This window comes from Puma concolor, chromosome E4, assembly GCF_028749965.1.
Source record: "Puma concolor isolate L17-30 chromosome E4, mPumCon1.1.hap2, whole genome shotgun sequence".
Classification (NCBI taxonomy): domain Eukaryota; kingdom Metazoa; phylum Chordata; class Mammalia; order Carnivora; family Felidae; genus Puma; species Puma concolor.
Genome location: NC_141683.1, coordinates 55,251,647 through 55,275,182, shown reverse-complemented (window position 1 = coordinate 55,275,182; position 23,536 = coordinate 55,251,647). Strand labels below are relative to the sequence as shown.

At 39.8% G+C, this 23,536-nt stretch overlaps 1 long non-coding RNA gene across 2 annotated transcripts in view; it reads left to right on the top strand.

Annotated features, from left to right (window-relative positions):
• LOC147572690 (uncharacterized) overlaps positions 1–23,536 on the top strand; it is a 471,113-nt gene that overhangs the window by 209,497 nt on the left and 238,080 nt on the right. The gene's annotated exons all lie outside the window — the stretch shown is intronic.

Below are 23,536 nucleotides of genomic sequence, written 5' to 3'. Positions count from 1 at the left end.
GAGCATTGTGAAGCCCTTCCTGAATGTAACCCGCTGTGTAGTAGAATGGGTCGTAAACCTTCCTAAATGTAGTCTGATAGGTAATGGAATGAGTAATTGTACATAAACTAACCGGCATTTCTCGCTTCTGTAAACCTGCTTGCTTAGCACATTCCCCACCTACCCTACCCTCTTCCCCCTTCCCCCTTTTTCCTCCCGCCACAAGTAACGGACAAAGCCTTCCCGCCAAAGGACAGACAAAGGACGCCCAATCAGAGAACAACAAATGTCCTTACTTTAAAATCAACCAATCAGGCCCCTCATAATTTGAAACCTCCCCTGTGCTATTTGTCTCTGTCTATAAAAACGCTGTACCAACCCTGATCGAGGCCTCTTGCGTCACCGGCGATGAGTGCGCAGAGGACCAGGTTCGAACCTGCAATAAACGACCCTTGCCGCTTGGCTTTGACTCACGACTCTGGTGGACTTTTGTGGGAGGTTTCGGAACTTCGGGCATTACAATGGTATGCCCCATCTTATCTATGCCCTAGTTTGCTACTTGTCAAACCACTTGTGTAAAACCAAGAGGGAACTTCCTGAGAGGTTTTGTGGCTGTTAATGATGCAAAATCATCATTGTCCCTACTCTGCCTATGCAAGAAACTCAGGGGGGAATCTAGGAAAAAATAAGGACACTGCTTAGACTGACAGCTGAAGAAGGGGAGTGGCCCAGTTATATCCTTCACAAAGACTTAATCATTTCATTGCTCCAAAATCTAGAGTGTGCTTTTCGATGTTAATGCCATCTTCATAAATATCTATAATCAACTGTCAGGGGACACACCTGGGTGATCAGATTTCACTAAGCTGATTCAAAAAAAAAGAAGAAGAAGAACTCAGCTGAGGTAACAAGCATCTAATTGAGTGCTATTACTTTAAAGAAGTCACTTTCTGGGGTCTCTGTACTTATTTTAAAAAGATACCGTTTCTGAGAGCATATTAGGAGCCTTTTTTTTTTTTTTTTTTGGATGGTCTTCAGAGACAGCTTATAATAAAAGAGTGTTTATCTTATCACTTCACAATGCAAACCTTGTTTTGGATTTAAAAAAAAACTCTTCTAGACTATTCACCACTTTGTTGATCACTTTGGGTTCCAAATGACTTTTAGCTGCTTTCAGTAATTACCTTCATAGGCCAAAGGTCTGTCACTTTGGGAGATACTCAAAGTAATATTTCACAAATTTGGACCACCTTACTAGACCTTATTAGTCTTCACCCACTAAATTCCTTGCCTCTTCTTGCCAGGCTCTTCCCTTGTGCTCTGTACTACAACACACTGTCTACCTCGACATGTGGCATTTGCTGTACTTGGAATGTTCATCTTTATTCTTTTACTTACTAACTTCATTCCCTTTTAGGTCCTGGCCTCAGTGTCAGTTTTGAAGGGAAGAATTTTACCATATGGTTCCAGCTTTCATCACTAAACTTTCAGATTATCTTCTGAAAACATTTATATCACCCCCCCCTCCCCCACCATTACTAGCCTCACTGCTTTGGGCCAGAGTAGTAGCTACAAGAGATCCCTTGCTCCTGCAGAAACCACTGGGACCTGAACTGAGGTGCAAACCCAGTAGTTGTGGGTTTTACCCAGGAATGAATAGCACATCCTTGTTTTCTATCAACATTTGTCTTCTCCTTTGTCCTTTGCCTTTTACTCCTTTTCCATCTCAGCATGGGTATCCCCTCCTCAAAGACTCTTATGCTGATTCACCTACCCTATCATGTTTCCCCATAGTATCTGTGTTAATTCTATCACAACAGCTGCCAGGTAGCATGGAAATGGCCCATGTAGTTGTCTGGTGTTTGTTACTACATTATGAATTAGCTCCTCAAGGAGAGGAACTGTGTCTTATTGACCAGTGAACCCCAGTGAGATAACTGATAACTGCTCAGTCAGTGATTGCTAAGTAAATAACTAAATGGACAAATAGATAGATAGATGGATGGATGGACTGGTCTAAAGAGAAGCTTGAAGAATTCTGGGTGAACAGAATTTGCCTTGCCCCTTTTACCTTTTGGTCGGTTTATTAGTTTTTTCTCAAAATGGTTACATTAGAAATCTCTAGTCTTGCTGAGAAGTGGTGTTAATTGCTCTTATTTTTGCTTAAAAATTTCCTCTAGGCCAGGAGACTCCCAGGGAATACTGGCAGTAAAGTCCCTGAGCTGAGGAGGGAAAGGGACATCATTGATGCATTTAGCTTCTCACCCTCGAAAGCGAAAGTTGCCCTATTTTCCAATTGGTAGGTTGGCTGGGAAATTTTAAAAACTTATCCAAACCTCACTCTTGGCATTCCTGCCCTTAACATGAAATTTACAAGACTGCTTTCTCTTGGGACAGTGAATTCACTGGAAGCAGCATCACATTCTTGTGATGGAGTTTGAGATGCACCATTCATTCCTTCCTCTTGCGTTGCCTAAAAAAATCCCGAACTGCATAAAAAATATGGTATTTTCTCATTGGCAAGTACTCTCCTGTCAGCCATGCCCTTCCCATGGATCACATTCTTCTTTTATGAGTTTGGCATTCTTTCCCTCATGTTCAACTGCTGAGTCATAGCGACCCAACATAGTACAGAGAGAATATACAGACTTGAAGTTGAGCATATGGTCCTAAATACCTGGATTTACATTTTATAGTGTGACTAACCAAGCTCAGGGCACATTCCAGGAGAAGGCACTTCAACATTCCATTATGGGCAACTTTGCACCGCCTCCACCCAGAAAAATGAAACGGAGCATGGGTCTTTCCCATTTGCTCATACCCAGTATCTCTTCCAAATTGGCTTCCATATATTTTCTCATATTTAAATGACAGTGCTTGGTAAATTACAGCTTAAAATAACTCAAGAGAAGGACTGCATACCTGCAAGAAAATGACATATATTGAGAGATTATGATTATTAAGTAATGAGTAATTTCTTGAGTGGCTTTTGAGCATCAGCCTCATGATTTCAGTCTCACCTCCATCAGTCTCATAAGTTAATTCAGAAAATAAGAAAACCTTAGTATACATCTCCTGTTTTACTTCCTGTCTCTCCTTTTGGAGCTAGGAACTGTCCACCTTCCACTAAACTGTAAATTCCAGAATAGAGGCCATACTTGTTTACCCAGGGTCTAGAAAAGTGCCCTGTACATTGTAGGTACCCATAAATAATTGATAAGTGAATAAAGCCAATTATTATTTAGTATCTACTTGATTGAAAACAAGCCCATAGAGTTTCTTTTGAACCCCTATAGTTGTTCCATGGCAGGATTAAAGGGAGACCCACAGAGCTCTGCACACTTCTGTTGGGACCCTCTCCAGGCCCCCAGCTCTGCTCAATATTCCTTTTTACCTCACCACTTCAAACTGCTTGGGGACTAAATGCAGGAAGGCAGGTGGTCAGAGCTGAGCTCACCTTCATGGTATCCCACCTCTCTTTACCTCACACTGCTCCATATATTCCTTAGTTGGGCTCCATCACCCATCTTTTCCCAGTCAGATCCCCTAAACCCTTCTTCTGGTCTTTGTTCTCACAGTCAAGTCTAAGGAAAGTCTCCTAAATACACAACCTTTTCCCCCATTACTCTCTTCATTAGCTTGTCCTAACTGAAATCTAAATCTCCTTTGTAGACACCACTTCTCCCACAACACTTTCAAGTGAACGATTTTTTTCTCTCACAACCCTTGTACCTTGGTACCCGGGGTGAGATGTGTGTCCTTGATTCTCATTGCTTTTTCCAAATACTGTTAACCTCCCCATTAAAAATTCTCAGAAAGGGGTGCCTGGTTGGCTCAGTTGGTAGAGCATGAGACTCTTGATGTCAGGGTTGTGAGTTCGAGCCAACATTGGGTATAGGGATTACTTAAAAAAATCTTTAAAAATAAATAAATAAATAAAACAAAAATTCTCAGAAAACACCTGCCTTTGGCTTCTATGTATATCACCCACACATCTTTAACATCTAGGTCTCCCCTATTTTTTTCAGTAAAATTTAGGCACTAACTCCCTGTGTTTTTCCCCACCCACTACTCTTGCCAGACTGCTTTATAGCCCCAGAGATTATCCATCCTAGAATCTAGGAGAGAAGACAACAAAAAAAGGAAGCAAGGAATTGCATAGAATGTAAGAGAATGTAAACTTAGTACAGTGTTGGTGCAGGCGTGGGGGAAGTTGGGAAAGTGCATAGAAGAGAGGGTACTTGAGTTAGGGGGACACAACACCTCATTGTAGCCAGAGGATTGATGTGACAGAGAATAAAGAGGAGAAACAACCAGAAAGGTAGATGGGGCCCCAATCTTGGAGGATGTTAAATGTTGTACCAAACAGTTTAGGCTTTATCCTGCATACAGTAAGGAGATTTTGTGAAGTTTTTGAAGCACTGAAGTTTATAGTTTAGACCGTTCTCTCTGCCAGGGAGACTATTTAAGAAGTCCAGAGAGACAGATGAGGTCCTAAACTTAAGCAATGGCCCAGGGAGTGGAAATGAGAGTCATTAAGTAGGTGTTAAGGAGGATGAATTTTTAGGTATTAGTGACTAGTTGGAAGGAGTAGTTACCATGACTCATCTGAATCAGGACCTCTAAAATGTTTAATTGGTAGTATTAACTGGAAGGAGTAATATCGAATGTTTACTTAGCATGTATAATGTGCTAAAATTCCTTAAAATTCTTTAAATTTAATACTGCTAACAACTGTATTAAATAGATATTATTGGCCCTGTTTTACAGATGAGAAAACTGAGGCACAAAAGGGTTGAGTAACTTGTCCATGTTTTCACTAGTAGGTGGTAGAGCTGGTCTTCAAACCCAGGTGATTGGCTCCAAAAGCTAGCACATTTAACCACTAGGCTAACAAGCTATCAGTATTATTCCTGTCTTAACACAACTAGATTTTTGGGGTCAGTTTCTAGACATATTTTGGGGCCCTGAGAGTAAGGGGCACAGGACAGATGGGGGTTTGGTGTTTTTTTATTTATTTACTTGTTTGTTTGTTGGAGGGAAATTAGGTAAATGCTATAGAGTACAAGTGTGAGTGGGGTCTTGCAGCGAGGGCTGTGGAGAAATGAAAGCACAATGACTAAGGCATTGAGTCTCGGGAAGGGAAGACCAGGACTCAGAAACAGGGAAGGCAGACTTCAAAGAGAAAAAAGATAGGACTTTATTATAATGGCTTTCCATCTGTCCCTGCAGGAATTTGGTGGGCAAAGCAAAGAATTGGTCCATTTGGTTGTGATAGATGTTAAGTACCCTATGCGTCTAGGTGTATATGGGAGACATAGAGGAACATCTATAATTCCAGTCACTTTATTCACTGTACATATACTTATTGATTGCATCCTCCAGAGATGGACAGTAGCATGCTAAAGATGTGCAGAAATGATTAGGGTTATAAATCCTTTAGATCATAAAGTATGATAATTACAGCACGTTGCTGGGTTAGGAATGTTTTAGTCTTCGTTTCACACTATTTTCCATTATTCTTGCCAGTAGCAGGCTTAGTATAAGGCAAGAAGGACCTAGATGGATTAGACCATGTACCGCTCTGGAATGAATATTGGAAAACATGGACCTCAGTGCATGCCTTGGAGATCAGAAAATCAGTACTTGTTAGAACAAGAGCAGAAGGGAATTCCCAAGGTCTTAACAGAAAATACATGTGACCATCCGGAACTACAAGTCTGGTGCTTGCAGCATTATAGTTCACCCTGTATTAAAGTACAGATATTATGTGGAAGGAAAAGAAAGGATAAGCAGAATAATTAGCACCCAAACTAGGTCTGTCTCTGTCCAACCATCAGAGCCAGAAAATCAGAATGAGGCTTAAATTTTAAAATAAATCCTACAACCCACATGGAAAGTATTAAGTAGGAAGGAATTCTTTTGTTGTTTGTTTGTTTTTTTGGGGGGGGGTTGTTTGTTTTCTTGGGGGGGAGGGGCACAGCTATTTCTTTTTTCTTTTTTTTCCTTTTAATTCCAGTATAGTTAACATGCAGTGTTATATTATTTTCAGGTATACAATATAGTGATTCAACAAGTCTATATATTACTCAGTGCTTATCGTGATTAAGTGTACTCTTCTTAATCCCCATGTCCTATTTCACCCATCATTACCCCAACCCCCCCCCCCCCCCGCCCTGTAACCATCAGTTTGTTCTCTGTAGTTAAGAGTCTGTTTTTGGTTTGTCTTTTTTTTTCTTTGTCTGTTTATTTTGTTTCTCAGATACCACACATGAGTGAAATCATATGGTATTTATCTTTCTGTGACTGATTTTGCTTAGCATTATACCCTCTAGATCTATCTATGTTGTTGCAAATGGGAAGATCTCATTCTTTTCAAATAAGAGGGAATTCTTGCCTATAAGCTAACTATACTGAAAACATCAAAAGCCTAGGATCTGAAGTTAACAGCATACTTCTCTTGCTGTTGTATGCCCTCACATAATACCTAGCAAAGGATTTAGAACATCACTAAAGTGATAGAATCTTTTTTTAAAGTTTATTTATTTTGAGATAGAGTGCAGGGGGGGGGGGAGAGAGAGAGAGAGAGAGAGAGAGAGAGAGAGAGAGAATGAATCCCAAGCAGGCCCTGCACTGTCATCTCAGGTCCCAATGTGGGGCTCAAACTCAGGAACTGTGAGATCACGACCTGAACTTAAATCAAGAGTCAGGCACTTAACTGACTGAGCCACCCAGATGGCCCCTAAAATGACAGAATCTTAATCCATATCTTCTAAATATGAGTCAACTGTGAAAAACACTAACTCCATCTTAGTCTGGCCACAGAATGAAGAGAAGAATGTCGATGGTAATGTACTGTGAAGCCATTGAGCTTCTTGTTACTATTGTGTTTACCTGTGAAGTTTATGTCTTAAGACGCACTGATAAATTGGAGCACATACAAAGGAAAATAACAGAATGATCAGGGATTTGGAAACAATTTACAAAGGAAACAATGAAAGACAGAAAATTTGGCCTCAAAAGAGAAAAAGGAAGAATTGATATGCTTCCATGTTTGAAGAAATATCATGTGCAAAAAGGAACAGACTCATTTTGTGTAACAGACTCGTGTTGGTCTGTATGGGGAGATGTATGGTGGAAGTTTTACTTTTTTTTTTTTTCAATATATGAAATTTATTGTCAAATTGGTTTCCATACAACACCCAGTGCTCATCCCAAAAGGTGCCCTCCTCAATACTCATCACCCACCCTCCCCTCCCTCCCACCCCCCATCAACCCTCAGTTTGTTCTCAGTTTTTATGAGTCTCTTATGCTTTGGCTCTCTCCCACTCTAACCTCTTTTTTTTTTTCCTTCCCCTCCCCCATGGGTTTCTGTTAAGTTTCTCAGGATCCACATAACAGTGAAAACATATGGTATCTGTCTTTCTCTGTATGGCTTATTTCACTTAGCATCACACTCTCCAGTTCCATCCATGTTGCTACAAAGGGCCATATTTCATTCTTTCTCATTGCCACGTAGTACTCCATTGTGTATATAAACCACATTTCTTTATCCATTCATCAGTTGATGGACATTTAGGCTCTTTCCACAATTTGGCTATTGTTGAGAGTGCTGCTATAAACATTGGGGTACAAGTGCCCCTATGCATCAGTACTCCTGTATCCCTTGGGTAAATTCCTAGCAGTGCTATTGCAGGGTCATAGGGTAGGTCTATTTTTAATTTTTTGAGGAACCTCCACACTGTTTTCTGTATGGTAGAAGTTTTAGAGAGGCACATTTAAACACATGATTGGAAAGAGTAGTAATTCAAACTTTTCAGTTGTGGAATGTGTTGTCTTATGAGGTAGTGGAACTGGAAATGATCGAGGAAAAGCTGTCATGGATGTTATAGAGCACCGGTGGAGCTTCTGCACTGAGTGCAAATTCGGGTGCATGATTTATACAGTTCTGGATCTCAGATTTGGGAAAATTTTCCCTCAAACCACTTAACTCTGGCATAGTACTCAGTAAAAAAGAGTATGACTTTAACTTTGTAGGGATTGCTGAAGTAAAGCAGGTGCTCCCATTTCCTGGAGAAGATAAGATTTGACTTGCAACCTGAATGACTAAAAGGAGGGGTCAGCCATGCGAAAATAGGGAGAGAGCCCTTCTAGACAAGAGAAGAGCAAGTGCAAAGGCCCTGTGCTAAGAAGGAAAAAAAAATAACTCATCGAGGAGCAGTAAGACTGTAGGGATCAGAGCCTAGTGAGTGTGGTAGAAGAAAGTAGTAGTGGAGAAGGTAGGAAAGTGTGGGGGCCAGATCATGAAGACTCTTATGGGCTATAAAGAAAAATATAAAATATAAAAAATATAAAAAGAAATTTATATTTTGTGTCCAGTGCATTTGATGTCACTGGAGAGTTTTAAGGAAGGAAGTAATACAATGGGATTGCCTTTTTGAAAGAATCTTTGGCTTCTGTGTAGCAAATGGATTGGAAGGAAGCAGGTAAAGCCAGGGAAAGGGTTGTAGGCAGTTGCTAGACACAGACATGTAAAAATAAAAATAAATCAAAATAGCCCAGTGAACATGTTAGGCCAGTTGTTAACAAGATCTCCCATAACACTGTACTCATAGAATAAATAAATAATTGCTGATGAATTAAGTGTGTGGAACTGAAGCCAAGTTCCTTTGTTTTCCCCACAAACAGTCTTATTTTTATTTGGCTCTTGGATAATGAAATTGTGAGCACTATGTACACATTCATATTTTGGAAGACTTGACAGAGAATCACTGTCTTGTGAGAGAAGTAGTGTTCAAAATAGGGATATGTGTATCCCCCATAGGTTGCTGTACAACTAAAAGAAAATCCACAGAGGAGACAGAAGACGTTGGTAGGAAATAGCAGAAAGAGACTCAGGGGTTATGGTCTCTTAAGTCCCCTGCTACTAATGCTGCTTATATTGGTATAATTATTTGATGCAAAGGAGGCTTCTGTGTTTTATCCCAACATTGCCTCCAGGTCCTCTGCACCCCTTCTGAGAGTTCTGTACTTCTGGTTGGCTTTGAGCTGCATAGCAGAAGGCATCAACTGCTATCTCATGGATGCCCAGAGCAGTGCTTCTCAGTCTTTAGCATGCACCAAACTATCTGAACGCTTGTTCGAACACAGATTGCTGGACTCCATCCCCATCGTTTCTGTCTCAGTAGGTGGAAGCCACACATCGTTTATATGTATTCCCAGATGATGCTGATGCCTCAGGCATGGGAACAATGCTTTGAGACTCACTGACGTGTAGAAATAGAGTGACAGATGAGGAATGGGAGAGGAGATGGTAGTGATTAAAGCAAACACCTGCCCACTGCACTCATGCAATAGGTATATCAAGATAAAACCAAGTTAACACGAACTTCAAGACATCTTAAATAGGGAAAAAGTCAAAAAGGAGTAATTACAGCTGAAAGAATGGAATAGCAGAGAGGACAATAGATTTGGGGTTCTAGGATAATTGCATGGAATCAAATTTCTTATGATTTTGAGTTTCAGATGTTAGGAGCATCTTTCTCTTTCTTCTAGTCCAGTATTTCTCAGTCTTGGCTGTTCACAGCATGGAGCCACTCTCAGAGTTTTTAAAAATACTGATTCTTGGGTCCCATGTCCAGAGATTTCTGATTAGATTGGTCAGCGACGTAGCTGGGCACCAGTCACAGTGTTTAAGTGCTCTCCAGGTCATTGTGCTGCCAGTGCTGTAGCCTCTGCTTCATTCTGGTTGTAATCGCTAGTTTTCTTTACCCTGAGGCCAATTCTTCATTTTCCAGTGTGGAGTGTGGTGGGCTGAGTAAAAGGGACAAAGGGGGATTTCTCAGGACTGCTATTGGTATTCATTGTTGTCAGCCTGAGAACAGGAAAAACAACCAGGAAGATAAACCCAGGTGCAACTAGACAGCTGGACCAGAAGTGACTCCTAGTTAGTGGCTGTAGAAAGTAAGATATTTTTTTTTGATATTGGGGAAGGGAGATCATTTTTTTAACGCTGCAAATTAAGAAAAATGGTTTTCATTCTTTCTCATAACACTGGGTGTTGTATAGAAACCAATTTGACAATAAATTTCATAATAAAAAATTTTTAAAATTCTTAAAAATGTTTTTAAATGTTTATTTATTTATTTTGAGAGAGGTGGGGAGGGGCAGAGAGAGAGAGGGAGAGAGAGAATCCCAAGTAGACTCCACACTCAGCTTGGAGCCCAACACCAGGCTTGATCTCATAACTGGGAGATCATGACGTGAACCAATATCAAGAGTCAGACGCTTAACTGACTGAGCCACCCAGGCGTCCCTGCCAATTAAAAATGTAAAGAAACCCTTATTATTTGGTAAAAATGATAATAGCTTATGATTATTTTCAAATTAATTAGTTTTTGGTCTTGATAAAGATTATTTTTTTAAAAAGTTTCATTCTTTCTCATTGCCAAGTAGTATTCCATTGTATTTATAAACCACATCTTCTTTATCCATTCATCAATTTGGATGGAACTGGAAGGTATTATGCTGAGTGAAATAAGTCAGTCAGAGAAGGATAGATACCATATTTTTTCACTCATATGTGGATCTTGAGAAACTTAACAGAAAACCATGGGGGAAGGGAAGGGGAAAAAAAAAGTTACAAACAGGGAGGGAGGCAAACCACAAGAGACTCTTAAATACAGAGAACAAACTGAGGGTTGATGGGGGTGGGGATGAGGTGAAAGTGGGTGACGGGCATGGAGGAGGGCACTTGTTGGGATGAGCACTGGGTGTTGTATGTAAGCCAATTTGACAATAAATTATATTTAAAAAAATCTTCTTGGGGGAAAAAGTTTCAGTTGCTTTCAGAGGCCTTGTTTTCAGATTGATTCTTACCTTCCTATAGAAACAGGCTTGGCCTATGTGCTTGATTTTCATTTCCCCTGTGACATCACTTTTTCCAGCCACCCATTTGGAACATTTATATTTTGTTAGCCTGTCCTTGTCAGATCTCAGGCTGCCTGAGAGATGGAGGGGAGGGGAGAAGGGGAATTGTGAATATCTAGCCATACTCATGGGCTCAGGCTACGGTTAGGGTACTTGCTAGAAATACACCAGGGAATAGCGGGTGAGTCATAGCCATGCTAAGACATGTTAGCCAGATAACCACCAGAAGTATTTCCTGTTTGCCTCTGAGAGACACAGATAATTTTTTTTTCCTGTGATTTTTCCCATTTGTGTTGCAAATGACTCCATAGATGGTATATACTTTGACCCATGTCAGAATGCTCTTGCTCTGTTCATCCCAATGCAGAAGGAGAGATAGACCTCATGGTACTTGAGTGAATCTGTTTCTCGCTGGGTGAGTTTGACACAAGAGACATTTCCCTTAAGTAGAGAGAATTGCCAAACCTTCCACATGGAGTACTTGGAACAGGGAAGACTGCTTTGTGCACTTCCCCTGGTACTGAAGTATCTAGGTAGTCAGTGACAGACTAGATGCTCTCCCCCAGTGATTTTGATACACTTTGAAAAACACTGCCTTGGATAATGTTTACTTCTGGACTTAGTCACTGAACATATTACTAAAATATAGAAATGTAGTGGCGCCTGGATGGCTCAGTCAGTTGACCGTCTGACTTCAGCTTAGGTCATGATCTTGTGGTTCGTGGGTTTGAGCCCCATGTTGGGCTCTGTGCTGACAGCTCAGAGCCTGGAACCTGCTTCAAATTCTGTGTCTCCCTCTCTGTCTGGCCTTCCCTCATTTGCACTCTGTCTCTCTCTTTCTCAAAAGTAAACATTAAAAAAATTTAAAAAATAGATGGGGCACCTGAGTAGCTCAGTCAGTTAAGTGTCTGATGTCAGCTCAGGTCACGGTCTCACAGTTCATGAGCTCGAGCCCCATGTCAGGCTCTATGCTGACAGCTCAGAGCCTAGAGCCTGCTTCAAATTCTGTGTTTCCCTCTTTTCTGCCCCTCCCCTGCTCACGCTCTGTCTCTCAAAAATAAATAAATATTAAAAAATTTTTTTGATACAAAAATAAATAAATAAAATAGAGAAATGCAGAGCTAAAATTTACACTAGGAATGACTTGTATATATGGTAGAGGACAAATTTGTGGATAGGAAGAAAAGAAGAGAAAAGATGTACACTGAGATCAACAGAAGAATAATTTTAAGGTAGCCGGAGAACACAAGCATTCTGAGATCCACAGATTAGCATGCCATGAAGCTTCAAATCACTGATCTGTCTCTGTCCAACAGGTTTCAGACATACAACAGATATATTGTTCTATTGTGGAAAAACTAGATGATTTAGACTGCTCTTGATTTTTTAAATGAGAATCATATGCCATAAAAATCAGTTTTAAAGTGTGCAATTAAATAGTGTTTAGTATGTTCACAAAGTTGTGTAAATATCGGCACTACAATTCTAGAATATTTTTCTTACTGAAATGTAATTGATGTACAATATCTATTAGCTTCAAGTGTACATCATAGTGATTCAGTATTTTTATATATTATAAAATAATTCCCATGATAAGTCATTACTATCTATCACCATAGAAAGTTATTATAATATTATTGACTATATTCCCTGTGCTGTATATTATATCCCATGTCTCATTTATTTTATAACTAGAAGTTTTTACCTCCTTATTCTCTTCACCTGTTTCATGTACTCCCAGCCCTTCCCTCTGGTAACCAATAGTTTGTTTCCTGCATCTATGAGCCTATCTCTATTTGTCGTATTTTTTTTTATTTGTTGAGTTTTTAGATTACACATGTCCGTGAAATCACGTGGTATTTGCCTTTCTCTGGGTTGTCTTACTTAGCAGAATACCCTCTAGGTCCACCCACGTTGTCACAAGTGGCAAGATCTCATTCTTTTTTATGGCTGAGTAATATTCCATTGTGTATGTATACTACATCTTCTTTACCCATTCATTGATTGATGGACACTTAGGTGGCTTCTGTATCTTAGCTGTTGTAAATAATTCTGCAATGAGCATAAGGATACATTTATCTCTTCAAATTGGTGTTTTTGTTTTCCTTGGATAAATACCCAGAAGTAATTAAATTCCAGAATGTTTTTTATTACTCCTTTAAAAATCCCCTACACATTAGTAGTCACTCTAGAATTCTCTGTGTAACTCCAGAATTCTCTCCTCCCAAAATTCCCTGGAAAGCACTAATCTACATTCTGTCTCTGTGGATTTGTTTACTGTGGAAATGTCATATAAACAGAACTGCACACATGTGAACTTTTGTAACTGATTTCTTTCACTTAGCATGTTTTCAAGGATCATCCATGTTACAGGGTGTATCAATACTTCATTCCTTCTTACAGCTAATATTTCACCATAGGGATATACCACATCTTGTTTATTCATTCATCAGTTGATGGACATTTGGCTTGTTTCTACTTTTATCTATTATGAATAATTCTGCTATGAATATTTGCACACACATATTTTGGGGTGGATATATGTTTTTATTTCTCTTTGGCATATACTACAAGTGGAATTGCAGGATCATATGGTCTTTATTGAAACTTATTGAGGAACTGTTTTCCAAAGTAGCTGCACTTTTTTCACCAGTGATGTGTGAGACTTCCAGTTTTTCCACATCCTTGCAAACTTTTGTCATTGTCTGTCTTTTTTATTATGGCCATCCTAATGGATGTGAACTAGCAGAGAATTATCGTTTTGGCTTGCATTTCTGTAATGATAATTGATGTTGATCTCATTGGCCATTTCTACATCTTGTCTAGAGAAATGTCTTCAAATTCTTTGTCCATTTTAAAATTGGGTTATTTGTCTTTTTATTGTTGTGTTGTGTTCTTTATATATTCTGGATACAGGTCCCTTACCATATCTTATTTGCAAGTATATTCTCTCATTTTGTGGGTTGTACTTTCAATTTCTTGATAGTAATATTGGTAGCCCAAAGGCTTTTAAGTTTGTTGCAATTCATTTTTCTTCTCTTTTTTCCTTTGTCCCTTGTGATTTTAATATTATATCTAAGAAACTACTGCCTAACCCAAAGTCATGACAATTTACTGTTATTTTTCTTCTAAGAGTTTTATCATTTTATCTCTTACATGTGACTCTGTGATCCACTTTAATTTTTAATGTATAATGTGAATTAGAGGCTCAACCTCATTCTTTTACATGTGAATATCTAGTTGTCCCAGCCCTATTTGTTGGAAAGACTGTTATCTCCCCACTCAGTTGTCATGGCAAACACTTGTTGAAAATCAATCAACCATAAATGTATAGACTTATGTTCGGGTCCTTTGCATTTCCATGTAAATTTTAGGATCATATTGTCATTTTATGCATAAAAAGGAAGCTGGAATTTTAATAACTCTTTGTTTTCCTGTTTACTTCCACATCTCCTTGATGCTTTTAAAATGATTTTTTTGTTATGTATCTAACTTTTCCTAATTGTTACCATGGAGGTTTTATCCTGCCTTGACATACTACATCCTTCCTGGAAATAAGAGTTCTCAGCTCATTTTTGGGGATTAATTGGTAGCTCGTATGTGCAGTGATCCATGGTCTAGGAAGATTTGCATTTAAAATATAAATATGTCCTATATTTAAGTCATGTGTCTTCATCTAGGATGTGAAAAATGTGTCTTTTCATTTTTCCTTTGTAGGCAAGCTTCTTGTCTTAGTGTTATTTTTTTTCTGAGAGATATAAGCATGACTGATATCCACCCTTAAAGATATGATTTATTTAGTCCTCATTTTTGTGTTCTTTGGGTCATAAAATTCATATCTGTTTGGCTCTCTGAAAATGATCAATTTTTCTCAGTAGGAAAAAGAATCTAGAGGAAATGAATTTTTGAAAGAGGAGCAGTTACCAGTTTCAGACTTTGAATATCATTTTCATTTTGAGTGTAAGATTTCTCATTCCCTAGGTTTCCTTCCGTTTTTTCCCCTATAAGAAAATCACAATTAAACAGCAAACTTTGTATTTTGCCATTTAATGTGTAGAGAGTGTAAAGTATGCCTGGTATCAGAGAGTGCTTCTATCCATCTGATCACCTTCAAACATTTTTAAGAAGGCTAAATTCTGGAAAACCTCACAAAAAAAAACCAATCTCCTGGTTATTCTACTGTAATTTTTATTTGAGCTTCACTTTGGAGTTCAGGCATTTTCCCCACAAGTTCCCTAATAATATCAAATACAGATAATATATTTCATCAATGGAATGATTCATTTATTAAATTATTTTCAAATTCATTCATTTATTAAGTGATACATGCATGCTTTATTTCAAAAAATGTTTATTGAGTTCCAGACTAAGCTAGACACTTGTGATGCAAAGATAAAATTTAGATTATACCTTAAGGAGTTCAAAATCTATTTGGGGATAGGGAGGAATAGACACAAAAACATGCAATTTAAAAATAATGTAATCTGAGTAATATATGGAATTGTTGAAGCATTATGTTGTACACCTGAAACTAATTTAACACTGTGTGTTAATTTTACTGGAATTAAAAAAAACTAGAGAATATTTTCAAATTAAAAAAAATGTAATGAAGTCAGTAATAGTACAATGTGTTGTGGATCACTGATGAGAGAGAGGCAGGAGAAAAATAGAACCATAAGGCAATAGGACATTGGAACGATAACTTTTGATGTAGATTAAGGGAATAGAAGCAAGAGAGAAAGGGCCAGAATAGTCTTTGAGGTAGAACTGAAGGGCAGGTGAGTTCTGTTGTCATTGGATGCCTGGTGAAGTCTAGGTAATAGGGAAATAGGTAATAGGGAAAAGATTCATGCATCATTTTGTCACCAGCTTCGTAGAGTTGTCCTGGACCCATTCAATGGTCAGGTTTCCCTTTTACTTTGACCACATCTTTCCCAATGCATTTACAAATTCTCTAATGCAGGGTATTTCCTATCTGTAGCAATGCTTAGCTTATGATTAGTAATTATTATATTCAAAAAGAAGGAAGAAAAGAAGCCTCTTCTCTTTGCGGAATGAAGCATTCTTATATTGTTCTCCTCAATGGGTGTTATTTCCTTCCTGCCACTAGAGGGAAATGACAACACTTTTTTAAACCAGAGGTAATCTTTTTAAAGAAAAAGCCCTGCCCCCATCCATCTAGAGACTGTTTCTCCTGAAGAGCATTTAGCATGAATCATATTTTCACACTTCACCCAGCTAGGCCCTTGAATAAATAGTGCAGTATCTTACTACCATGTGAAATTGCATAAAATAACTTAGCTCTGTTTTGACAGTTATCATTATTTTCTCTTTAATCCTTAGAAACCAAATCCTATTATAGCTGCTTCTTCTACTCAAACGCTCACACACACACACACACACACACACACACACACACACACACACCATATCCAGACCAGCACAAACGTATTTTCTTCCTTTGTGCTTTAGTCTGTTTTCAAATACAAGGCCGGGAACTCTAAGGAAAAGAATGACCATATTCATTACCATATTTATTTAAAATGAACAGATTTTAAAATATGTCAACTTAAGTTTTGAGATTGCATTAGTCAGCATTCTCTAGAGAGAAATGGAAACAAAAGATGTGTGCATGTGCGTGCATGCACAGGTATACATAAAATAAGAAATGGGCTCACCTGATTATGGAGGCTGAAAAGCCCAAAAAAAACTGCAGTTGACAAGCTGGAGACGCAGGAGAGCCAATGGTAAAAATTTCAGTCCAAAAGCTGGCAGGCTCAAAACTCAAGAAGAAGGATATTTCAGTTGGAGTCCAAAAGGTGGAAAAGACAACTGTCCCAGTTCAAAGCAGTCAGGCAGGAGAAGTTCCCAGCTACTCATGGGAGGGTCAGCCTTTTCATTGTATTCAGACCTTCAACTGACTGAATGAAGGATACCAACATTAGAGAGGGCAGTCTTATTGGTCAACACACACATGAAAAGATGCTCAACATCAGTCGTCATCAGGGAAATACAAATCAAAACTACAATGAGATATCACCCCACACCTGTCGGAATGGCTAAAATCAAAAACACAAGAAACAGCAGGTGTCAGCGAGGATGTGGAGAAAGGGGAACCATCTTGCACTATTGGTGGGAATGCAAACTTATACATCCACTCTGGGAAAACACTATGGAGGTTACTTAAAACGTTAAAAATAGAACTATCCCTATGATCCAGTGATCACACTACTGTGTATTTACACCAAAAATACAAGAACACTAATTCAAAGGGATGCATGTACTCTTATGTTTATAGCAGCATTATTTACAATAGCCAAATTATGGAAGCACCCCAAGTGTCTATTGATAGATGAATGGATAAAGAAGATTATATATATAATGGTATATTTTTCAGCCACAAAAAAGAATGAGATCTTGCCTTTTGTGACAACATGGATGGACCTAGATGGTATTATGCTAAAGTGAAATAAGTCTGTCAGATAAAGACAAATACTGTATGATTTCACTCATTTGTGGAATTTAAGAAACAAAGCAAATGAGAAAAAAGATGAGAGAGAGAGAGAGAAAGAGGGAGAAACCCAGAAACAGACTTGTAACTATAGAAAACAAACTGATGGCTACCAGAGAGAAGGTGGGGGTGGGGGGGCGATGAAACAGGTAATGGGGATTAAAGAGTGCAGTTGTAGTGATGAGCACTGGTAATGTATGGAATTGCTGAATCACTGTATTGTATACCTGAAACTAATATAACACTGTATGTTAAGTATACTGGAATTAAAAACTTAATAATGTTTTTTAAGTTAGAGTAGAATAAAAAAGGGCGATCGGTTTTACTGAATCTACAGATTCATATGTTAATCTTGTTCCAAGACCCTCATGGATACACCCAGAATAATGTTTAACCAATATGGGCACCCATGGCCCAGTCAAGTCAAAAAATTAACCATCACAGAATTAAATTCCATAAAAATTGTCTTATGCTGTGTCTGGGGCAGTATTTGCAGGAAGGATAGGAAAAGAAATCCTTTTTCTCAAGCAAAGGAATTCCCTGATGTTTGAAATTCAGTTTTATCACCTGTACATTCTCCCCAACCTTAGTATCCCTCCAGGGCAACATTAGCTGTGGCCTTTCAGTATAGTCACTTGGGTCCAGTGGGATACCATAGCCCTAGGCAGAATTGTTGGGTGACCAGATGTCCCAGGGCAAGACAGGCTTGGAGGACCCCTCCTGGTAAAATAGATAGTCTCAAATATGTATTTTAGAAATGATTGTCTTGGAGGTATACTGCAGATGTCTCATCACTTCATGTTATCTATTGTGTATTAAGAGGAACATGTGGTCAGTTTATATACAATACTGAGTAATAGTAAATGAAACATCAATTAAGCAATGAGGAACTATTACCTTAGTAGAAACCTGGAATCTAAAGGGAGGTAGAAAAAAAAGATTAGATTGATGGTAAGTCAACATTAGAGACTTAAGGAAGGCAATGCCAGAAAGGTCTACATGTTCACTTTTTTTCTACCATTAATGAACACTTACAATTTCCTTTACATTTATCTAAGTATATATGCATTATTTTAATCTTTTTTAAAGTTTATTTATTTATTTTGAGAGAGACAGAAAAAGTGGGGGAGGGACAGACAGAGAGGGACAGAGAGAATCCCAAGCAGGCTGCTTGCCATCAGCATGGAGTCCAATGTGGGGCTTGATCTCACAAACCATGAGTTCATCACCTGAGCTGAAACTAGAAGTTGGATGCTTAACTGACTGAGCCACCCAGGCCCTTCCACATTATTTTAATCTTAAGAACCACCCCATTAAGTAAGTACTAGTTATCCCTTGGGGACTGAGTCTCAGCTATATTAAGGAAGTAACATAGCTAGTAATTTGGAAACCTGAGATCTGAACTCAGTTTACTTGACCACAGTAGCTATGTTCCTGTCTCAATGGCATATTGCCTTCTATTTATAAAGAAAGTTTCTGGACCTAAGTCACAGGGATCTCTGACTGTACTGTCAATGTGTTCCCAACTGAATCCTTTGGAGAGGCATTCTCTTTATGCTGAGGAGTAAAAGTAGGGAATAGGGAGGTCAGGCCCTTATTTCCAGTGTCCTTCCATCCTATAGCTTCCTTGTCAAACTCTTAGTTTTGGCCTATGATATAGGAAAGCAATCAGTCACTTAAGTTCTGGGCCTCAGTTTTCTACTCCATAGACTGGGTCAGGTGCAAATTATACAATTTAAGTAAAATTTTATATAGTTTCTTTCTCTACTATTCCATATGTCCCACAGTATATACTCCTTCAATCAAGCTACATTACACAGTCTCCAGGTAGGTTGTATAGAATTCCCATGGCACCCAATCAAAACTCAGGTTTCTGAGAGTCCATTCAAGTGCCCAGGGCTCTCCATTTGGGTTTAAGTGCTTCCCAGGAAAGGGAACTCAGTTTACTAACTCAGTAAATAGCAAACACTAGAAAACTAAAAACTGGGATAGAATCCTACTTGTCTCTTAACCTGGTTTTGTCCTTCCCTACCTATCCTGCCTACTGTTTGGTGTCTCACAACTACAGGGTCCTTCATTTTATACATTTTGGTGATGATTTTTTTCAGGATCTAGTTTTCAAGATGGAAATACTGAATTTTAAAGGTGTCATAATTTCCTACTACTGCTGCTTTCCTTTTGCAGTGCCCTGAATCTTTATATGCAAAATTAATTTAAACTTATCTAAAAATTACATCTTTGAGGGGCGCCTGGGTGGCGCAGTCGGTTAAGCCTCCGACTTCAGCCAGGTCACGATCTCCCGGTCCATGAGTTCGAGCCCCGCGTCGGGCTCTGGGCTGATGGCTCAGAGCTTGGAGCCTGCTTCCGATTCTGTGTCTCCCTCTCTCTCTGCCCCTCCCCCATTCATGCTCTGTCTCTCTCTGTCCCCAAAATAAATAAACGTTGAAAAAAAAAAATTACATCTTTGAAAACTTGATGGCAACCTGCCTCCATTTCTGAAAATGCCTTAGTGTAGTTACAACACTGTTGGAATCCATAGCTTCAAGAATTTCAACCAAAGATGGTCTCTCACTATTCTGCATAGTGAAGTGATGGCTAACTTGTAGTAATTAAGACAAATACATGTCAAAAATTAATTATTAATTAGACTCTTGGGGCGCGTGGGTAGCTTAGTCACTTAAGCATCTGACTCTTGATTTCGGCTCAGGTAATAATCTCATGGTTTATGAGTTCGAGCCCCGCATTGGGCTCTGTGCTGACAGCAGAGTCTGAGATTCTGTTTCCCTCTCTCTCTGACTCTCCCCTGCTTGCTCTCTCAAAATAAATAAAAATAAACTTAAAAAAAATAGACTCTTGGGCACCTGGGTGGCTCAGTCAGTTAGGCATCCAACTTCGGCTCAGGTCATGATCTCATAGTTTGTGAGTTTGAGTCTGTGTCAGGCTCTGTGCTGACAGCTCAGAGCCTGGAGCCTGCTTCGGATTCTGTGTCTCCTTTCTCTGCTCTTCCCGCCGCTCATGCTCTGCCTCTCTGTCCTTCAAAAATAAATAAACATTAAAAAAATAGACTCTTAATCATAGGCAATAAATAGAATGGCTGATGTTTCAGATGAAGTAAATATGTATAGAGTCAGCTTTTCTTTTATTAATGATCAAGGGAATTTCTGATTTTTCTGATGTTACTTTCATGGGAGTATTTTCCCGTCTTGTTCTTTCCCTTTTCCTTATTTGATCTAGAAGTGAGAATTGGACTTCTTACTAGGTTATTTCTGCTAGGAATCTATGGGGAAATCTATATTTGGTGGGGGCGGGATTAGCATTATGTATTTGTTGACCTGAATGGAGTTGCTGTATTTTGATCTGAGGGTATATCTGGCAAATCCACAGCATAATGAATTTCTAATGCGGGGGTGGTGGTGCATGTCAGATGATGGACTTGAACAGGGCTCAGATGTAGAGGTGTTAAAGAGCCCTGGGTTTGTCAAACAACAGCAGAGTATTTGAAACCACTTGGTCCTTGTAGTGGGAACCAGATGGATCTACTAAAGTGATAAGTGTCTTAGGGTCAAATTCCCTAGAAGCAGACCCTGAGACAGATTCTTATGAAAGCAATTTACTGAAGATGCTCTCAAGAGAAGGGAAGGGAGGAGAGTGGTTTAGGGAATGGAAAGAAAGTAAGGATATGACCTTAGCTGGAACTAGTTTCAGACTATGTCCCACGAGGAATTCTAGAGGTGGATTGTATCATAGGTAGTCTAACTTTGAGAAAGAGAGGCAGTACTGTATATTCACTGTCTGCCAGTCATTGGTGGCTAACTGCTTGAGGGGAGATGTCTTCTCTTAGAGGGAGGTTCTCTGGAGAAGGGGAAGCTGTATGCCCTGGGTGTTGATGCTCAGTTCTGTTGGGGATGTGTATACCCACTCAGTGAAAAGGATCTGGGCAGGGTAGCAACAATATCTGCTATAGTAAGTAATGTCTTCCTCTTTTCACTTCATCTTCAGAGTTTAAAAAAAGGGGGGTGGGAGGAGCCTGATGGCTCAGTCAGTTAAGCATCCAACTTTGGCTCAGGTCATGATCTCATGGTCGGTGGGTTCAAGCCCCACATCAGGTCTCTGCTGTCAGATCCTCTTCAGATCCTCTGTCCCTCTCTCTCTCTGCCCCTCTCCCCTCCTCTCTTTCTCAAAAATAAATAAACAATAAAAAAAAAAAGTTAAAAAAAATCAGGTCAGCTTTCTTGCTTTCATTTAAAGAATTAAAATGAGGGGAACTGGAAGATGGTGGCATAGGGGGACACTGGGCTCACCTCATCCTGCTGATCACTTAGATTCCACCCACATCTGCCTAAATAACCCAGAAAACTGCCAGAAGACTAGCAGAACGGACTCTCTGGAGCCAAGTGTAGACAAGAGGCCCACAGAAGAGGGTAGGAAGGGTAGAGAGGTGGTGTACGCTACACGGACTGGTGGGAGGGAGCCGGGGCGGTGGAGGGGCAGTCCCCCCTGCAAGGCAGAGCCCCCGAGTCTGGCTTGCAAAATCAGAGGGTGCAGACTGCTTGAGTTCTGACAGCCATCGGGACTTAGCATCTGGAATGTTAAAAGTCAACAGCTCTGCTCTCAGAGAGTGGGGAGGGTGAGAGGGCATTGGGAGGGAGAGTTGCTGAGCCTTAGAAGACAGAGCTCAGCTCAGCAGGGAACAAAGGTGCTGGTAAGCACCATATCCCTCTCCCATCCCCCAGCCGAAATCCCAAAGGGAACCAGTTCCCATCACTGAACTTGCTTGCACCTCACAAACACCCAACGCTGTGCTTCTGTGGATCCATCCCTCCGACGGGTCTGCCTGCCTCCCTCCTGGTGCCGCAAGACCCTCCCACAGGGGACTGCCAACAGCAAAGCGAACTGAGCCTGCCTCTCCCGCCCATGTGCACCTTGCGGATCCACCCAGGCTAATACACCAGATCTCATCGAAGTAGCACCACAAGCCTGGCAGTGTGCAAGTAGCCCAGACAGGGACCACAACACACCACAGTGAGTCCTTCCCCTGGGAGAGGGGACGATAAGGTACACACCAGTCTGACTGTGGCCCCATCGGTCAGCTGGGGACAGACATCGGGTCTGTGGCCCCACCCACCAACACAAGTTACTCCAGACAGCACAGGGGAAGAGCCCCGCAGTTCCGCGCCATTCAAGGGACTATCCAAAATGATGAAACAGAAGAATTCTCCTCAAAAGAAACTCCAGGAAGTAGCGACAGCTAACAAACTGATCAAAAACGATTTAAGCAATATAACGGAACAAGAATTTAGAATAATAGTAATAAAATTAATCATTGGGCTTGAAAAAAGTATAGAGGACTGCAGAGAGTCTATTACTACAGAGATCAAGGGACTAAGAAACAGTCAGGAGGAGCTAAAAAAAAATGCTATAAATGAGCTGAAAAATAAAATGGAGGCGACCACAGCTAGGATCGAAGAGGCAGAGAAGAGTAGGTGAATTAGAAGATAAAATTATGGAAAAAGAGGAAGCTGAGAAAAAGAGAGACAAAAAAATCCAGGACTATGAGGGGAGAATTAGAGAACTAAGTGAAACAATTAAACGTAATAACATATGCATAATTGGGATTCCAGAGGAGGAAGAGAGAGGGAAAGGTGCTGAAGGTGTACTTGAAGAAATCATAGCTGAGAACTTCCCTGATCTGGGGAAGGAAAAAGGCACTGAAATCCAAGAGGCACAGAGAACTCCCTTCAGACGTAACTTGAATCGATCTTCTGCACAAGGTATCATAGTGAAACTGGCAAAATAAAAGGATAAAGAGAAAATTCTGAAAGCAGCTAGGGATAAACTGCTCTAACATATAAAGGGAGACCGAAAAGACTAATGACGGATTTATCTACTGAAACTTGGCAGGCCAGAAAGGAATAGCAGGAAATCTTCAATGTGATGAACAGGACAAATATGCAGCCGAGAATACTTTATCCAGCAAGTCTGTCATTCAGAATAGAAGGAGAGATAAAGGTCTTCCCAAACAAACAAAAACTGAAGGAATTCATCACCACTAAACCAGCCCTACAAGAGATCCTAAGGGGGATCCTGTGAGACAAGATACCAGAGACATCACTACAA